The following is a 19,922-nucleotide window of genomic DNA, read 5'->3' on the forward strand; positions in this document are numbered from 1 at the left end:
ATTTGGGATGGGATTTGAGATCTGGATAGGCATTGACAGCTAGTAGCAAAGTGAGGCAAAGGTCGTGTTTCCCAAACTGTTCTACATGATACTTAGATATTCTATAGGAAATGAGTGTAGTGGTCAAATTAATTTAAAAAGTGCTACAGATAGGAAAACCATACTGTATGACCTGAGACATTTTTAAAACTAAAAGAGACGATATTAATTATGCTGGGGCAACAGGTGTGTATTGGAACTGTCCCAGGCAAACTAGGCTAAGTGGTTACCCTCATTCAATACCATAATCCCCTTTTGGAGATTTAAATGAACATTTAGGATTTTAAAAGGCTCTGAGAAGTACTCTAGTAAAGAAATTTGTTTTATACTGGTTACTCTAGCATTTCCCAAATTTATTTCACCACGGCACCCTGACCCTGCTTTTTTTCCCCTCAGAGGAGCACATTTTAGCACCTAATAAGTGCTTCCAAAGCAGAAAAGTGAAAGATGTGGGAGTTGGGAGGATTTGGTCAGGCATACAGAGAGCAGTTGAAGACGCAGTTAGAAGGGTGAATTGAGCCACATCCTAGAGGACTTTGAGGGCCAGAGTTCGAACTTGTACTTGATGATGAAAGTGATAAAAGCCATTTCTCACAGTAGCACACAGAATATGTACCTATAACTTGAAAAACATTTCAAAGAATCATGACTTTCAGAAGGGTAAAATGGTGTACTTTTCTTGCTTTCCTATTTCTGTTCCTTCCTTAATCTCTGACATTAGGGGAGATGAAAAACTCCACCATAAGGACTTTCCTCAGTTCATGAGATATTAAACTCATGAGCTGTTAAACTCCTATCTGAACTCAAATTTTCTTCTCTCACTCTAGTTTCCTTTGTGAGGTCTAAAGGATAAAGAGATGGAAGAATGCTGGGTTTTGAAAAGGAAAGTCATCTCAATTCTTTTTGCTACTGTGGGTGCTATACTCCAAGATATAGATTTGAATACAAAGAGTTTGCCTGGCTAGAGTGGCGTAGTAAGAAAACAAACATCAGTGATTATCATTACTTGACCACAGTCAGACTTCTTAACCAGGGGTCACATATCTGGCAACCTGATTTATCGGACAAGACGGAGAAGCAGCAGGAATAGTTCAAAATAAACTCCTCGAGAGGCTACAGCCTACAGCACAAACTCTACACGTATTAGGAGCCACAGACAATTCTCAGAAACTCCCCTCACTCATTTGCACACACTTCCAGTAAATTTAGTAATCCAGATTTCTAGCACATGGTAAATTTAACAGCAAATTAAAAGGGAAGGAAAAATTAACAGGGGTCAGTACATTTAAGTGAAAAGGGGAAGTGTAATACTATAAAAATTAAATAAAAGGACTAACATGGTGTAAAGTTCTGAAGGCAGTTTAGAGGTAAAAACTCAACTCAAGTCTCAACTGTGCCTCTGAGGATACCATTTGGTTATACTATAGAATAATGCTTACTTATAAGGATTATTTTGATTCATCAAAGGATGTTTAAGAATGTTCCATTATCCTGTTTAAGATGGTAAGAAAGCATTTAAGACATTTTAGAAATATTTCAATCCAAAATGTTGTGATTTTACAAGTTTGGTCAATAAAGTTATCTGTTATCTGGGGGAGTCACTGTGTAAATCTGACATTCCTCCAAGAGCTGCTTCCTTGAGAAAGAAGTTCATTGTCAATTTTTTTCCCAACCATATTTCAACATCAATTATTAATCCTGTAGGTTGAAAGAAGATCAACATGGCAACAAAATGTTTTGAAAACAGCCTCTTGTGATTTCAAGATTAAAGAAATCATTAAATTAAATTACTCCACAGTCAAATGTTTATGACTGTTTCAAGTTGGCCAGCCAGTGGCACTCTGTAAAGGAACACTGACTGAATTATGTCATAAAATACAGCCGCTAAACTCTATCTTATCACTAAAAAGCTACTTGTGGTTCTTATATGGGGCTGCTGGCTGTTCAGGGTGGCCGAGGACTATCCTGTGTGTAAAGAAGCAGCTGTGGGCATTGTAACAGCTGCCCTCCAGGAAGGAGAGAGCCAAGGGTGCAGTCTACAGGGACCTATTTTTTCTCCTTGATATTTGATTTTGGAGTGTTTTTGCCTACTACAAAGACACTTGGCAATTTTTAACCTCATCAAAAAGTGGGGGGGAAAAAACAGATGAAGGTGTCCTTAAAGGTAAACATGAGTAGAGTTCAGAAGCTCTGAAAAATTACCATGATTTAATGCTAAGTTTGCCACTGTTGAAAATAATAAAGTATAGTTTACAGTATATGGCTATCGTCCTTATTTCTTGGCAGACGATAGCATTGCCACTTTTCATTCCAAATTGAGCTAGACAGCTGAAGATTAAATCACTATGAGAAAAGTACATTTCCTCTCGGATAGAGTGAACATGCTAAGATTTATCAGTCTCTTGTCTCATAATTTAATGAGGTTTGCTTTTATCCATTCTTTATCAGAAATATAGATGGATTTCTTAAAAACAAAAACAACAAAAAATAAACCTGTCTCTAATATATTAGCAAACTCTGGGAAGTAAAAAAAAAACTAGCTATGAACATCTACTTTAAAAGATGTAGTACACTCTATTGACTGGTAACTTAAATAGGAAAAACAAACAAACAAGCCTTGTTGTGTGGCTTAGGGGCAGTATGGCTGCCATTCCATGAGAGAGGTTGTGAAGGACACAAAATTTGTCCAGTTTGTAGAGTACGACTTTTACAAACTAATAAGATTTTATGGTTTGAAGAAATCCCCATGTGTGATCCTAGAGCAGTACTGGCATTGCCTAGGAGCCTGATAGGATTGCAAATTCATGACTCTCGTCACCCCAGGACACCTGAATCTGAATCTCTAAGGGTGGTGTTCAGGAATCTGTTTTATGAAGCTCTCTCAGGTGATTCCAGTGTGTACTGGAGTTTGAGATTTCTCAGACATCACAGAGTATCACTACATGAAATGTACAGAGGGATATTCACTACCTTCCAAAGCAACCTATTTGAGAGTGGGACAGCTTTGTTTTTTTTTTTTTTTTTTTTGAGATGAATCTTCTGAGTATTGAGCTGATATCTGTGTCCCTGAATCTCTCTTCTGCGGTCCTAATTCTACTCATTTGGAGTCACACAAACAAGCCCAGTCTGTTTTCCTTTGTTGGGATGTGAGATAGCCCTGTATGAAGGTTAACAGCACAGACAGGTTCTGGGTTTGTATGCTGATTCTATCATTAATGCATGTGTGACTGCGGGCAAGTTACCTGACTTCTCTGAGCTTCAGTTTCCTTTTCTGTAAGTGGAGGATAATATTAGTATCTCTCTTATAGGGTTGTGGTGAGGATTAATTGAGATAATGCATATACTTAGCATGGAGTGAGCACTCAATAAATGGTAGCTGCTTATGATTATTATTCTAAGTAATAACATTAAAAAACTTTTAAGACAGCTATCATGTTCCCTCTGAGTCTTGTTTCTTTCTAAGCTAGATGGCCCCAATTCTCTTCACCATCCATATTATGAAGTGATTTTTGGATTTCCTCACCATTCAGACTGCTTCCCTCAAAATACCCTTTAGTCTCTATGTTGATGTCCTTACCAAAGTATGGCTCTATATTCCAGATCACATCTGATCTCTGCATTGTTGAACACTACTACGGCCTCTTTATTTTAAATACTATTCTTCTGTAAATGTAGCCAAACTTGGGTATTTTGACAGTTGTTTCATCCTATGGACTCATATTGACCTTGCTTTCAACTAAAACACTGAAGTCTCTTAAAATAAACATTTTTAATTATACAAATGATACACATTCAATAAGCAAAAAGAAAAAATAATGTCACCAGTATTCGTAACACAGAGATAACTATGGTTAAAATTTTGGTATGTACCTTTCTAGATTGTAAAGGTATGTTAGGTAGTGAATTTTTTGGGAACATAGCAAGAGCACAAACTTTGAAATACTAGGTAGCTGTGTAACATTTGAAAAGTTGTATGATTTCTCCTAATCCCATTCTTCACTGGTAAAATGAAAATAATAGCATCTACTTTATTAGTTGTGAGATTTAAATGAAGTATTGTTTGTAAACCACAAAACAAGACTTCAGAAAATGGTATTCTATTATCATCATAATTAATGAATTACATGTATATTTTACAAAAAATAGAATTATACCTTCTGATTTATCACTTTTTTCCAATGATATATTGTGAACAGCTTTCTTTTCTTAAATTTTATTTATTTTATTTTTATTTTTATTTTTGGCTGCGTTGGGTCTTTGTTGCTGCACGCGGGCTTTCTCTAGTTATGGCGAGCAGGGGCTGCTCTTGGTTGCGGTGTGTGTGCTTCTCATTGCAGTGGCTTCTCTTGTTGTAGAGCACAGGCTCTAGGCGCATGAGCTTCAGTAGTTGCAGTACATGGGTTCAGTAGTTGTGGCTCGCGGGCTCTAGAGCACAGGCTCAGTAGTTGTGGCGCACGGGCTTAGTTGCTCCGCGGCATGTGGGATCTTCCTGGATCAGGGCTCGAACCTGTATCCCCTGCGTTGGCAGGCAAGTTCTTCACCACTGCGCCACCAGGGAAGCCCCATGAACAGCTTTCTATTTCAGTAAGTTTATTTTTTTCTACCTTTTATTTTGGAACTATTATAGACTCACAAATGTTGGCAAGGATATGGAGAAAGGGAATCCTCCTACATTGTTGGTGGGAATGTAAATTGGTGCAGTCACTGTGGAAAACAGTATGGAGGTTACACAAAAAATTAAAAATATAACTACCATATGATCCAGCAGTCCCACTTCTGGGTATACGTCTGAAGAAATGAAATCAGGATCTCAAAGAGATATCTGCACCCCTGTGTTCATTGCAGTATTATTCACAATAGCGAAGACATGGAAACAACCTAACTGTACAGCAATGAATAAATGGATAAGGAATCTCTGAGACGAATGAATAGATAAAGAAAATGGAATAGCATTCATCCATAAAAAAGAAGGAAATCCTACTTTTTGTGACAACATGGAAGGACCTTGAGGGCCTTATGCTAAGTGAAATAAGTCAGACAGAGAAAAACAAACATTGTATGTTTTCATTTATATGTGGAATCTAAAAGAGTCAACCTCACAGAAATAGAGAGTAGAATGGTGGTTGTAGGAAAATGTTGGTCAAAGAGTACAAACTTCCAGTTACAGATGAATTAAGTTCTGAGGATCTAACGTACACCATGGTGACTATAGTTAATACCATAATATATATTTGAAAGTTGTTGACAGTAAATCTTAAATGTTATCACCACAAAAAAGAAAAAAAATCGTCATTATATGAGGTGACAGATGTTAACTAATTAATGAGGTAATAATTTCACAATTGTATCAAGTCATCTATTTGCACACCTTAATTATGCATTATATGTCAATAATATTTCAATAAAGCTGGAAAAAATAAATGCTATGATTAATGCTCCAGTAGCTATACACTTATGTGCATCCTTAATTATTTAATTAAGAAAATTTCTGAAAGTGTAATTATTAGGATGAAAGGTCTGCATGGTTTTATGATTTCCAATACATATTGCCAAATTGTTGCAGGACTTAACAATTCACACTTTGACGTGAAGCATATAAGAATGCCTATTTCTTTTTTTTTTTTGTCTTTCACATAGGCATATATGTAAATATAAGCATTAAAATAAAATATGAAGTTAAATTATTTTTTTATTATCATGAGGCATCTTATCCATACCGCTTTTCTCCCACCATGTCTTGTAGAAACTTTTTTTTTTTTTCTTATTAGTCATCCATTTTATACACATCAGTGTATACATGCCAATCCCAATCGCCCAATTCATCCCACCACCACCACCACCCCCGCCACTTTCCCCCCTTGGTGTCCATATGTTTGTTCTCTACATCTGTGTTTCAATTTCTGCCCTGAAAACCGGTTCATCTGTACCATTTTTCTAGGTTCCACATATATGCATTAATATACGATGTTTGTTTTGCTCTTTCTAACTTACTTCATTCTGTATGACAGTCTCTAGATCCATCCACGTCTCTACAAATGACCCAATTTCATTCCTTTTTGTGGATGAGTAATATCCCATTGTATATATGTACCACATCTTCTTTAACCATGCGTCTGTCGATGGGCATTTAGGTTGCTTCCATGACCTGGCTATTGTAAATAGTGCTGCAATGAACACTGGGGTGCATGTGTCTTTCTGAATTATGGTTTTCTCAAGAATGCCTATTTCTTCAAATCTTTGTCAGCATTGAGAATTACCATTCTTCCTACCTTTATCAATTTGGTAGATTGAGGGATTACTGTTTTAATTTAAATTGCTTTGAATAATAATGAGGATAAACCATTTTGTTTATGAATCATTTATATTTCTTCTTTGTATGGTTGTCAGTTCAGGCCAGTTCAAGCCTGACTCTTTAAAACACACACACACACACACACACACACACACACACACACACACACACACACTGTTCCATGCCTCTCCCATCCTGTATTTGTACACAGTGGTTTGTTGGTTTGTTTGTTTAATGGGTCAGAGTGCAGGAACTTACATTTTCCCCTTTATAATAATCTTGTTAAATTCAGCCAAAAGTTTCAGCCTTTTGGATCCTGATTCTCACATCCTGTGTTTGCTGTCCTTTCTGGTTTAACTGCAAATCTGATAAATTTGCAAAATATCTTTTAATTCTCATCTTTCTAAAAAGTTTTAGCAGGACAGGGCTCTGCACAGATCCTGTGTGCTCCCTCGGGGACTTGCCCTGTCCTGACATCAATTGGTTAATTACATGGGTTTACAAGACTACCGCCCAGTAGACAGCTGCCACCACCACCATGGATGATGTTGGACTCCTGAGTGTTCAACTGTTCTCTCAGCTTTATGGCTGATCACTGCAACTGTGTGTTGAGGTCCACTGAAGCAAGAGGATTACAAAGTTTCGATTTCTCCTTTGGCTATACACTTCTAAGAAGTTTGTGATAGTAACTCACTCATGTCTTTATGTGTCTCTGGATCCCTCCCCTAGTTTCATGTGCATAGTAGTCATTCAATGAAAGTATATAAAATTGAATATAAACTTTCCTGGCTGCTTTGCCCACAGGGACAAATAATTCACCTCCTCTTCCCCCCACGCTTAGGCCTATCAATCCTACATCAAAGTAGCAATATATATACAGTAGAACTTCAATTAACTGGATTCCAACAGAAGAAAACTCATGTTATATACTCTATTGCTGAAAAAGGAGAGAAATTGAAAATCTACATTTTTTTTTTTTTTTTGCGGTACGCGGGCCTCTCACTGTTGTGGCCTCTCCCGTTGCGGAGCACAGGCTCAGGACGCGCAGGCTCAGCGGCCATGGCTCACGGGCCCAGTCGCTCTGCGGCATGTGGGATCTTCCCGGACCGGGGCACAAACCCGTGTCCCCTGCATTGGCGGATGGACTCTCAACCACCGCGCCACCAGGGAAGCCCGAAAATCTACATTTTTTAAGGAGTAATTTCTTCTCTGTTTTCTGCAATTATGGATTTATAGTAAGAATTTATTACTGAAAGGTGAACCTGAGGCACTGTCAGTTTCTAGGTCATAAAATAAAGATTAAATTATACCAATACACTGTAAAAAATATTTTCAAGGAGGCTTAAAACTTAAAAATATATATCTGGTTATTCAAAGCACAGTCTCAAACATTCTAGTTTATGGAGGTTTACTCTGTTCTTTTTTCTCTGAAGTCCAGCTTCATTGCAGTTTCAGAACATGAGAATTTTGAATATTAGTTATTTGCCTAAGTCTAAAATCTGTATTTCTTGCTGAAGCACTTTACAAACTGTCTCACTGAATCCTCACAAGAAAGAAATGCACAGAACCTTTTCAGAGGAAAGTAATTTACATGGACTTCTAATGCTGAGGTTAATTACTTTTAATTTTATACTTATATAATATGTACAGTGGTAAAACCAGATTTAAACTTATAATACTTAGAGTTCTTACTAAAATTAAAAAAGACAAATTTAGGAATCTAATACAAATAAAACTGTAATGTAATTACAGTTTTGTAATTACTGTAATGTAATTCAGATGAACAACATAAGCTTGATGTGATGGATGGTCTTGTTTGAATTCTGGGTTAGATATGTAAAAAAATATCTATATTAACTTCATTCTTTTGATTTTGAGCACTATAAACCATGGTTTGAATCATTATCATTAGTTTTCCCCTTAATCAATGATGTTGTGTTACCATTGACCCAATCATTTGAATAATGCATCCCAAAAATAATACTAAAAAGTTTAAAAAGTTATTTTATAACAAATCCTTAACTGTGGGTTTGCCATTACTCTTATTGCCAACACCATACAAGATGGTAGGTATAAACCAGGACCCATGGTATACCCACTCTTTTAAATGTGGTCCTGACTGCTGTGGGTCAGTTTTTCGAGTCTGGTTTCCTCTTTATTACCATACACTGGGTGATGGCTGGGTTTTCCCATTACTTCTCTATATTTAAATGACATTGAACCTCTAATTTGTGCTATTAGCCTCAAAGCCTTTCGGCCTTTCAGGTGGTGAGAATGAGATTGTAAACATGAACAGAGCATGGGCACTAATATTATCTGGGGGTGGCTAGTTATCTAGATAATCTCATCAAATATTTATATTACACTTTAAAATTTTTCATTGAAGTGAAAATTCCAAATTAAAAATTTCTAAGCAAACTTTACAGGGGTTTATCTTTTAAGAAACAATTTAACAGATTTATTAAGAAGTATAATTCATATATCATACAATTCACCAGTTTAAAATATAAAACTCAATGGTTTTAGTATATTCACAGATACGTGCAACCATCACCACAGTCAATTTCAGAACATTTTAATCACCTCAGAAAGAAACCCTGTACCCGTTAGTTATCACCATTCCATTCCTGCATCTTCCCCTTTTCCCCTCCACCAGCTGTAAGCATTACTTTCTGTCTCTACAGCCTTCTCTGTTCTAGACTTTCATATGAACAGAATCATACAACATGTGGTCTTTTGTGACTAGCTTTTTTCACCTAGTATAACGTTTTCAAGATTCATCCATTTTGTAGCATGTATCAGTACTCATTCCCTTTCGTGGTTACATAATATTCCATTGTATGGCTAGTCCACATTTTGTTTATCCATTCACCAGTTGATGAACGTCTGAGTTGTTTCCACTTTTTGGCTATTATGAATAATGCTGCTATAAACATTCTTGTATAAGTTTCTGTGTGGACATCTGCTTCATTTCTCTTAGGTATATTCCTAGGAGTAGAATTACTAGGTTAAATGGTAACTCTGTATTTAATTGTTTGAAGAAATGGCATAATATTTTCCAAAGTGCTGCATCATTTTACGTCACCACCAGCAGTGTATGAAGGCTCCCATTTCTCCATGCCCTTGCTAACTCTTGTTATTATCTGGCTTTCTCATCTTAGTCATGTTAGTGGGTGTTAAGGGGAATCTCATTGTGGTTCTAATTCTCACCTAAACTGTATTCAGTGATAATTTTTGTTTCATCATTTCTTGCTCTTTTTTAAAAAAATGGAAATCATGCCTTTGTTTTTTGTATGAACACTTAAAATTTATTTATTTTAAAGTCTTCATCAGACTCTCATAAATTATTTTCATCTGGAGTAAATTGGTAGTCTAATTATTTAGTATTTCTTAGTATATTTCCCCAAACATTTTGTAATTTCAGTGTGAAGGCTCATTTTCAGTTGGAGTGGTATTTTATTACCTCCACATTGTGCTCATGTCTTCCTATCCAACAGTTCGGTGGTAGTTTCACCTGGCTCACCATGTACCTCTACCCTGAACAAAGTTTATAATGGCATTTTGAGGACTCACCCTAAAAGGCAATACTGGGGATATTGCATATTCAGTGAGTGAGCCAGCCAAAGACTTCATTGAAAGTCTGTAGACTTTCACCTTGTTAAAGGCATAGCCCTAGTTGTTGGTCAGTAACTGTTTTTTCCAGTCCTCTTTCACAGGTCACAGGTCATATGGTCGGAGGGGCTGATAATTCAGAGGATTAAGAATGGAGCTGGAAGTGGGGAGTTACTCTTAATTTAAAGTTAATTTAAATTAAAGTTAATTTAATTTAACTTTTAAAATTTAAAGTTAATTTAAGTTAATTTAATTTAAAGTTAAGTTACTCTTAACTTTAAATACTGAAAATGTCATATGTCTACCAACTGCAGCTCTACTCAGAACTTTATGTTTCTTTATTGTTTTCAGTCTATAATGGTGTTTACTTTTATACCCATGTTGTCCTATTTTACCTTCCCTTTTTTATGTGGTTGGAACAGAGGGACTGTATTAAAGTGTGGACTCCCTGTATCATCTTGACTAGAAGTCTTGCTTTACTTAAGGAAGGAAAGCTGGAGGCTGGGATAATCTTGTAGCTGAAGCTAACAGTTCTCCAGGTAAGGAAAGAGAGTGAATATTTTGCTTTTGCTTTCACAGCATTTTCTCTCATTAGGTGAGAACTTTCCTTTGGAAACTCCCCTCCCCTCTCACATCAGTCAGTATGATTTGGGGTTTGGCTCATCCTACCCCCATAGCATCAGTATGTGACTCAGAGCCTAGGCCACAGTAACTGGTTCAGGAATGAGTAAATAATCCAAGTTGTCCAATGAGATCCCTCCCTGTTATTTTTCTGTCAGGAAAGAGATCTACTCTTCTTATCTCTGGTTCCTAGAATCCTCACTTATTAAATGGGGGTGAATAATAATACCTGTTTCACAGAGCGTCAGGGACTAGTCAGGAGAATGAATCATTAAGCACAGAGCCTAGCACATGTTGGTTAGGATCCCCATCACTGTTTTTATGAGTCCATGTAAAACTTAAAGGAGGGAGCAGTCACCTTGGACTGGGCTGGTCTAGGAGGGATTCATACAAAGTGAATCCTTTAAGTTGATCTTAAAGAAAAAGTAGGGGTTTGGTGAGAGGGACAGAGAAAAAACATTCTACAGAGGTAGACGAGGAAAATATGGCTGTGGGTTACAAGGAACTGTGAGGAGGAGGGTCAGGTGAAGGCTGAGGGTGCAGGCGGCAGGGAAGCACAGGCGGGAAGCTCGTTGGGGCCTGAACCAAGGAGTTGGGGCTTTGTTTCACAGGTATTGGGAAACCAGGGAAGATTCTGGATTGAAAAATAATGTGACTGATATGGGATGGCTTATAAAGAAATAACTCTTCTATAGGCAGAGGAGACGTGAGCAGTCACTCCATGTGCTCCTTCACTGTAACCTCTTGACTTAAACCCCAAACACAAAGCCAAAACACACACACAGGAAATGGTCTAGGAGCATGAAGGAAGTGAAGCAGGAAAACATTTTCCTCAACCCCGCAATGGACTCAGAGCCCATGTTTCACTATTTTGTATATTAACCAAGTCAGCTTCCCTTTATCTCTGAGCCATGTACACCGAGTGTGTGTGTTTGTATACATACACACATATGTATTTTCAGCAGTGTATAGGTTTTTCTAAAAATACATTTTGTATATGTGATTTGTACAAAATTACACAGCAATTTTAATGATTTATGAATTTGTTTTAGTGGTTGTGTCCACATTCCTTTTACTATTCTCTCCTTAAATAGATAGATCATTGTGGGGACTCCAGCAAGATGTGGGCAAACGAAACCTAGCTTCCTCTGAAATATCTGAAGACGTGGCATCAAATGATTAGACTGGAGCCGCGATTGTTCCCTTTCAAGAAGAAATATGTTCCTAACTTTGCTACAGTTGTCACTACTCCCTCTTATTTCCCAACCCTGAGCCTGTGTGTCATTGGTGTTTATCATCACAATAGTGCTCTTGTTTTGCTTCTACTTGGTTCCATACGTTGATTTTCGTTCCCTACTTGGCCTCTGTGGACATTTTAACTTGTGACTCATGGATAACACCAATTTTGATTTTTCCTGTCTGAAGTTGAATTTTTACAGGTATTTCTTCTAAATATTCTAAGACAAGCTAAAAGCAGCATTAACTACCCTAAATACTGAACAGCTGAGGCCAGGCCAACTCTTGGTTGTAATTCATGTATACCACCTTTCTTGGCCCGGCTAATTTTTTGTGCATTCATTGACAAACAGAATCTGCCAGAAGTTGTTTCCTATTTGATGGCAGGCCAACAGATGCTGCGAAATCATGCCAACATGTGCCAAGTTGTCACCTCAGTACCCCTGTTTATCAGGGACTTCATTGTACAAATCCCTTGTCCACTGTTATGTCATATTTACTTATTCAGATAGATAAAGGCCCATGCCCAGATGAGTGAATTCTTAGGAAGGTGCTATTTTTACGCAGTTCCCTAAAAACCACGTAAGAGTGACAAATATTTCCATAGGATTAATGAATAGGTGTTTCAGTCTCCTCTGCCCTTATTAAATACTAGCTTTTTCTTTCATACTTGGAACTCTGTTGAATTTGTGGATGAGAAACATTTTCCATATATAATGAATCCAAGGACTTTTTAACCTATTCGATTTTGTTACATATATTGGTCACTCTTTTAAGGAATTGTTCCCAATCTAACCAAGAATCAGATAACCTGAGAATTTGGTACATCTTTATTTAGAATATTTTTATATTTTTGAATAATATATATATAGAATACTTCTTGATAAGATCAAGAAATGACCAAGGGAATCATGTAGCTTTAGCCATCCTTGTTTTTATCATTTGCCAAAAAATTTCTTTAGCTTCATGGAAACCACATAGAAACCAAATGACTTGGTTTTCTTTCCACTTCTCTAGGCAACAAACCAATTTTTTAGTTTCCATGGACACCCAGTTGTGCAACAGTAGTTAGATCTGTAAAAACTACTATCTGACTTAGAGTCTGATGATGACCTACCCATCGGCAATGATAATTCAGGCTTTGCTCTCTAAGGGACTCATATGTATGAGACAGCACGTGAGCTTCTGGGACAGTGCCAAGTTACTGTCCCTGGTACTTTTCCAGTTTCCTAATTTGTGGAGGTTCATAAATCATTATGGATCTTGTCTTGATATCTGGGTAGTCAGAAAGCTCCAAAATAAGGCAGTGGGAATGGTAATCAAACAGGTCTGGTTGCAACAGATTTACTTTCCACTTGGTTAAGAAAGAGGCCTCACATTCTGATGGCTATGTTAACTCAGTTAAGAAGTGGTACTTATTTGGAATTCCTTGTGGGAAGCCCAAAATGTACTTGAAATGAGAGAAGTCACAAACTTGTTTAGTACATATGAAGGATGGCTTTGAATCTAGGCAGTAACTGAAAGTCTGCCCATTCCGGCTCAGCAGAAATATAAGAAAAGATTGAACTGAATTGTCCTGTATCATATACAAATTCTCCAGGGCCTGTTCCCTCCTAACTTAGGATAGAACAAATGATTTTTGAAAGGGTCAATCTAGTTTCCAGGTTTTGAAAATGCTGTTCTTTGCTTTTGCTTGCATTGTGTAAAATTCTCCATTTCCCAGTTGCCCCAAAATTAACAATTTAAAAACTGGATCTTTCAGACCATTAATCAGTGTTGGAAATGTTGAAAAAGAAAGGTTTTGAAAAAATAGTGAAAATGGTACTTAACTGGATACTTAACTTTGCCATAAATATGCAAGACCATGGTAAGCATGTAATTTGTCTTTTCTTAGTCTCTGTCTCCTCATCTGTAAAGGAAGGGGATGGGTTGCCAAAATTACTTCTAGCACTAATGCTCTACTACTCAATGAAAAAATTTTAATTTCACATACTACAGAGGTCATGTCCTGAGCTTGAGAGATCTAGCTCTTCACAGGAATAAAACTTTCAAGTTCACAGGGATTTGATCTTGTATTTTCCAAAAAAAATGCCTCTAATCACTTCTGTTTCTCTTTGCACTATGGAAGTTTTCCACGAATACCATAGAAAATGGATTCCCGAGGAAAGAGAGTGGGTATTTCTCAGAGATTTTCATTTTTGATTTGCTTCTAGGAATTTTAGAGAGACAAATAGAAATGGAATTTTAAAATGTTTTTTTTTTAAAAAAAAGGAGAGATAGTAATAGATGGTAGTTGGCTATTGGAAATCAGCAAAGTTTCATGGGTATATAATGAACTGATGATCTGAGGTGACATATTTTGTCATTAATAAATCAGGTACAGGAGAAAGATTTAGGAGAAATGTTACAGAGAAGCTTTTAGCTTTACAAACCTAGGGACTGATACATTTACATACCACAGTTCCTTGGCAGCTCCTTTATTACGTGCCAAGTTTCTCATCTCACTAAAGTACCCTGGGCAAATAAAAAGGGAAAGGCATTCCAGGTAGAAGAAACGCCATGATCAGAGATTGGGAAGTATGAGATAGCATCGTGTGTAGAGGCAGTGCGAAGAGTTTGTTTAATCCTTTTGGAGTATAAAGTACAGGAGGACACTAGATCATTCAGAGTTCAGGTGCAGATTACAGAAACCACTTTAGCAATTTTAAAAGAATTGTGAAACAGAAATCAAAGGAAGGGAGTTTCTCAAGAGGGTCAAAAGCAGCTATATTGTCAAGTAAGATCAGGGCTGAGCAGTGTCCAGTAGCTTTGACCATTAGGAGGCCTTTGATGTCCTTAGCAAAAATTGGCCAAGAGGTGAACTGGGCCACACTGCAGGGAATAAGGTATGAATGGCAGATGAGGAAGAGGAAGTGGGGGGAATCTGTCTTCTGGGAGCTTGGCTTTGAAGGGAAGGAAAGATTTTTCTGAAGAAAAACACAAAATGGAAGAAGGTTTTGATCTTAAGCTGTAAAAACCTTAAACAAGTTTGGATGCAGAAGGAAAGAAGTCAATGGTTAGGTAAGAATTGAAGATGCAGGAAAGAGACAGATACTAGATATTAGATGCCCTCAGATTGAGAGGAAAAAGATCTAGTCTCGAGGAGGCAGTGCTGGCCTTAGGTACGAAGAGAACTATGTGTTTCTCTTACACACGGCAGAGGGGGAAAGCATGAGTGAAGAAGCAGATGTGTTTGTAAATTGGGGAAAAGAAGGGAGTAGAAATCACACCCGATAGATTATTTTCTTGATAGAAATAATCAAGAAAATAAGAAGCAGACCATCTGCTGAGAGAGGGGAGAATGGAATGGGGGTGAAATAGGGTGGGATAGAAAGTGTGAGGGAGAAATGGGTGGAAGAAAAGAGCCAGAAGTGATCAGAATTGCTAAGCAGGACTGACCTTGAAGAAGTGGGTAGATTTCTGAGGAAAGGCTTAAAGTAGTATCATAATTGTCGTGACCTTGGGATCTTTGGTCTTTTAGAAAGTAGTGGTGGGTACTAAGAATGATGTTCCTCTTTAAAATATATTTGTTTTGCAGCTGTCCACCTGATGATTAGGTAAGACTTTTAAATTATCATCATCATCACCTGTTAAACATCTAGTAATATGATCAATCTTTTATCTCTAAGACCATCTTGAGTGCATTGAATAGGAATGAGACAAAATGGCACAAGTGCATCATTAATGAAAGAATCTTCTAAGAACTTACTTTTTTTTTTTTTTTTGCGGTACGCGGGCCTCTCACTGTTGTGGCCTCTCCCATTGCAGAGCACAGGCTCCGGACGCACAGGCTCCGGACGCGCAGGCTTAACAGCCATGGCTCACGGGCGCAGCATGTGGGATTTTCCCGGACTGGGGCACGAGACCGTGTCCCCTGCATCGGCAGGCAGACTCTCAACCACTGCGCCACCAGGGAAGCCCTAAGAACTTGCATTTTGAAGTACTTTTCTGTGAATTCCCTGGCGGTCCAGGGGTTAGGACTCGGCACTCTCACTGCCAGAGCCCCTGGTTTGATCCCTGATCAGGGAACTAAAATCCCGCAAGCCACGAGGCGTGGCCAAAAAAATAAAATAAAATTTGAAGTACTCTTCTGTGACTGAAAGTCATCACTTTCGGTTAAACATGATTGAAGATTTGAGAAATTTGCCCAATAGATTGGGTAAGGATATGAAAAGATGCTCAAAATTATTACTCATTAGAGATATGCAAAATAAAACACAAGGTAATACCTCCATGTGCCTAGTAGAATATCCAAAATTGAGAAGACTGAACATGCCAGGTGTTGGCAAGGACCTGGAGCAAGTGGAACTCTTATGAACTGCTCACGGGAATGAAAATGGTTCAACCACTTTGGAAAACAGTTTGGCAGTTTCTTAGAAGTATCCGCATCCACAACATATGACCAACACATCTATTTCATCCTCAGAATCGAAAACATTTGTGTGTAAGTCTTTGTACAGACTATCCAAGAGAAAAAGAAATGTATGGCTGTAAAAAGATACATGCAATGTTCACAGAAGTTTTATTTCTAATAACATTTAAAAAAAGGAAACAACAAAAACGTCCATCAACAGGTGAATGGATAAATAAATTGTGGTATAGCCATACAATGGAATACTACTTGGCAATAAAAGTAAACAAACTACCGACTGCACAACAACATAGGTGAATCTCAAAATAATTATGAGTGAAAGAAGTCAGACAAAAGAGAGTACATAGTGTATTGTTCCATTCATAAAATAGTGTAAAAAAATCCAAACTAACCTATAGCATCAGAAAACAGATCAGAGGTTACCTGGAGACAGGGGTGGGGTTGGGGAAGGCAGGCAGAAGGAATTACAAAAGAGCACAAGAAAACTCTTGTGGGTGATGCATACGTTCATTATCTTGATTGTGATGATGGTTTCATAGGTACACTCATAAGTCATAAATTAGCAAATTCTACACTTTAAATAAACGCAGATATTACTTTAATAAAGCTGTTACAACAAAAGAACTAATGTGTATGTTCAAAAATTGGAGAATGATTTAATTATGTTATAGAACAGTAAATTTTTTGAATACTGTATCTTTTAAAAATCGTTTTTGGGGGCTTCCCTGGTAGCACAGTGGTTAAGATTCCGCCTGCCAATGCAGGGGACACGGGTTCGAGTCCTGGTCCAGGAGGATACCACATGCCACGGAGCAACTAAGTCCGTAGGCCACAACTACTGAGCCTGCACTCTAGAGCCCGCGAGCCACAACTACTGAGCTCACGTGCCACAACTACTGAAGCCTGTGCGCCTAGAGCCCATGCTCCGCAACAAGAGAGGTCACTGCGGTGAGAAGCCCGCGCACCGCAGCGAAGAGTAGCCCCCGCTTGCCGCAACTAGAGAAAGCCTGTACACAGCAACAAAGACCCAATGCAGCCAAAAATAAAATAAATAAAATAAATAAATTTAAAAAAATAGCTTTTGAAGAGTATTTAATATTATCAGAAAATTCTCATAGAATTCAGAGACAAGTGTACTTCTGATTGATAATGGTCCATTAACATTTGTTGAATGTTAAATGAATCATGTAGTGTTAAATGAAAAAAGCACGACACAAAAATGCATACATAATTAAATATGATCCCAATTGTGGTAACTCTCTCTCTCTCTCATGGCTGAAAGGAAATATCTCAAAATGTTTACATTGGTTGTCTCTGTGAGGTGGAATGACATACAATTTTTATTTTCCTCCTTATGCTTTTGGGGCTTTTTCTATAGTTGATCTTCCACTACTTTCACAAGCAGACAAAAACCCAACCAATGCTCTTTGAAAAGATTCTTTCCCACACAATGAACTCACGGGTGCAAATATTTTTAGATAATGTATCAGTCTAACTGAGGCACATGGCATCTTTTCCTGCACTTCTTCCCAGTAACCTGCTACCAAACACTGAGGGAGTTTAGTGGAGTGGTGATGTGCTGGAAAGACCAGCTCTAGACTGCAGTTAGCTTGTGATGAGACACAGCCTAGAAATGCTTGCTTATAAATATGTTTTATGTAGCCTCGGGGGTTCACTTACCTTTATTACTTCCCTGTTAGCAGTCCCTTGATAAAACCAGGTCAGAGACAGAGAGAATGAATTCCCTGGGCTACCTCCAGTACAGCTCTGTCAGGAAATGTTCACCGAGTATATCCTGATGAGAAAAGGAGAGTAGCTGTGTGTCAAATGTAGATAATTCCTCAGTCTTTTGTCCAATCCATGGTGAGTCTTACGCATTTCTGACTTCTTTCCTGCTTGAATCAAAAAGATGACCAGGGGAGGGTGAGGCCTGTGGAGTGACAACCAAGGAGGAAGGCTTGTGAAAGTGAGGGTCAAAGGTAGGGAGGAGTTGGGAGAGCTCTCATGCACAAAGATGTGCCTTTATTACTGTCCTCCACACATGAGGGATATCTGTCCTGTGAGACTTCCACTCTGCTCTTCTGTGCCTGTGGAGAGACGCAATGACTGATGCTGTCTGAACCAAGGGGGTGCTTCGGCAGGAGGGGGGTTGCTGGGGCCTGAGGCAGAGATGTTGGTGAGACCCATGGGAGCCCTCCTGCCTGGCTCGGCCAGGACTTTGGGATTGTACCTGCAGCTTGAAACATGAGGATTAAAGGGAACTCGAGCCTGAGGCATGCAGGGCCAGAGACGAAGCATACCTTGGGGCAGCTCGAAGGCAAGGAATAATACCTCTTCAAGTTTGCAATAAAAATGGCCTCCAATAAAACTGCATTGCAAAACATGGGAAAGAAACAGGATGCAAAGAGTAAAAAGTCAGAGAGGAAGAGCCTGAAGCATTGGTAGTGGAAAAAGACAGAACTGCCGTGTAGTGAAAGTGAGGGGGTGGTTATTTCCTCAAGTGGAAGGGAATACAGATGCTGACAATACTAGGAACCCGAAGAAAACCTATACTGCCCAGCGGTAATTAAAACATTTGTTAATTCTCCAACAGCTGGTACAGAAAAAGGTGGTACAAAAAGAAAATCTTTATCTGGCAGCGAATCTGATGATAGTGAATCAAAGAAGAGAGATGCTGCCGGGCAAAGCAAGAGGCTTTGTGGGAGGTCTGACCCTGAATGAATAACTGGTGCCACAGACAGCAGTGGAGAATTGGTGTTTCTCATGAAATGGGAAGATTCAGATGAGGCAGACTTGGTGCTGACCAAAGAGGCAAAAATGAAGTGTCCTCAAATTGCAGTGCTTTTTATTCAGAGACTAACTTGGCATTCTTGTCCAGAAAATGAAGCTCAATAATTGTTTGCATTGCCATATATATAATTACACACACACACACACACACACACACACACACACACACACACACATAAGTTGATGCATATAAGCTCTGGGTCTTGGTTTTTTTCGTTTATTAGTGTGAAGAAATAACTAGATTCTAATGAAAATAAAGTTTTGTATGTTCATTTTGAAGGAGTGTTAGGGGGTTTTTTTGTTTTTTGTTTTTTTGAGTCTATAGCACTGGTTACATTGAACAAATAAATAAAGCTTTCTTAGTTGCTTCCTTTATCAGAAAAGAACATTTGATACCATGATATATTATTTTCTCTGCATTAGGGAACAAATTTTCTAAATGTTGGAGGAAATCACAGTCATTACGCGATCAGATTGTGTTTAACTCATATATGCCTAAGGACCATTCCGGGTTTTTCGTTTATGAGGGGGTTTTTTGTGTGTATACATAAAACACATATGTAAATGATTTTCTTTTCCTTCTTTTATTTTTTAAAAACACTTGCTGAAACAAAAATGCCAATTCATAACCAGGGATAAGCCCATATTTCTGGGATGCCATCTCTCTGAGCAGCCTAAGAAATAAATGCGTTCAAGTTAAATGGAAAATTTTCCTGAAGGCTTAACCTTTCAAGTTAGGTAGATGATTCCATAATTAATTGGAAAATTTAAATATAATGTAAATAACTTAAATTGGACAATAAAAGCAGTTGTATCTGAATCCATATCTATAACTACAGTCACATAAATGGAAGTTTATTTGCAAAACTCCTGACAGGAAAAATTTTATCACTACCAAGAATCTCCCCACCCAGACGAGAA

The 19,922-nt window shown here is 38.0% G+C and overlaps 1 pseudogene; it reads left to right on the top strand.

Annotated features, from left to right (window-relative positions):
- The first annotated feature begins 18,563 nt into the window (after positions 1 to 18,563).
- On the top strand, positions 18,564 to 19,106 carry LOC115853513 (chromobox protein homolog 3 pseudogene; annotated as a pseudogene).
- The last annotated feature ends 816 nt before the right edge of the window (positions 19,107 to 19,922 follow it).

This window comes from Globicephala melas, chromosome 9 (genome assembly GCF_963455315.2).
Source record: "Globicephala melas chromosome 9, mGloMel1.2, whole genome shotgun sequence".
Taxonomy (NCBI): Eukaryota; Metazoa; Chordata; class Mammalia; order Artiodactyla; family Delphinidae; genus Globicephala; species Globicephala melas.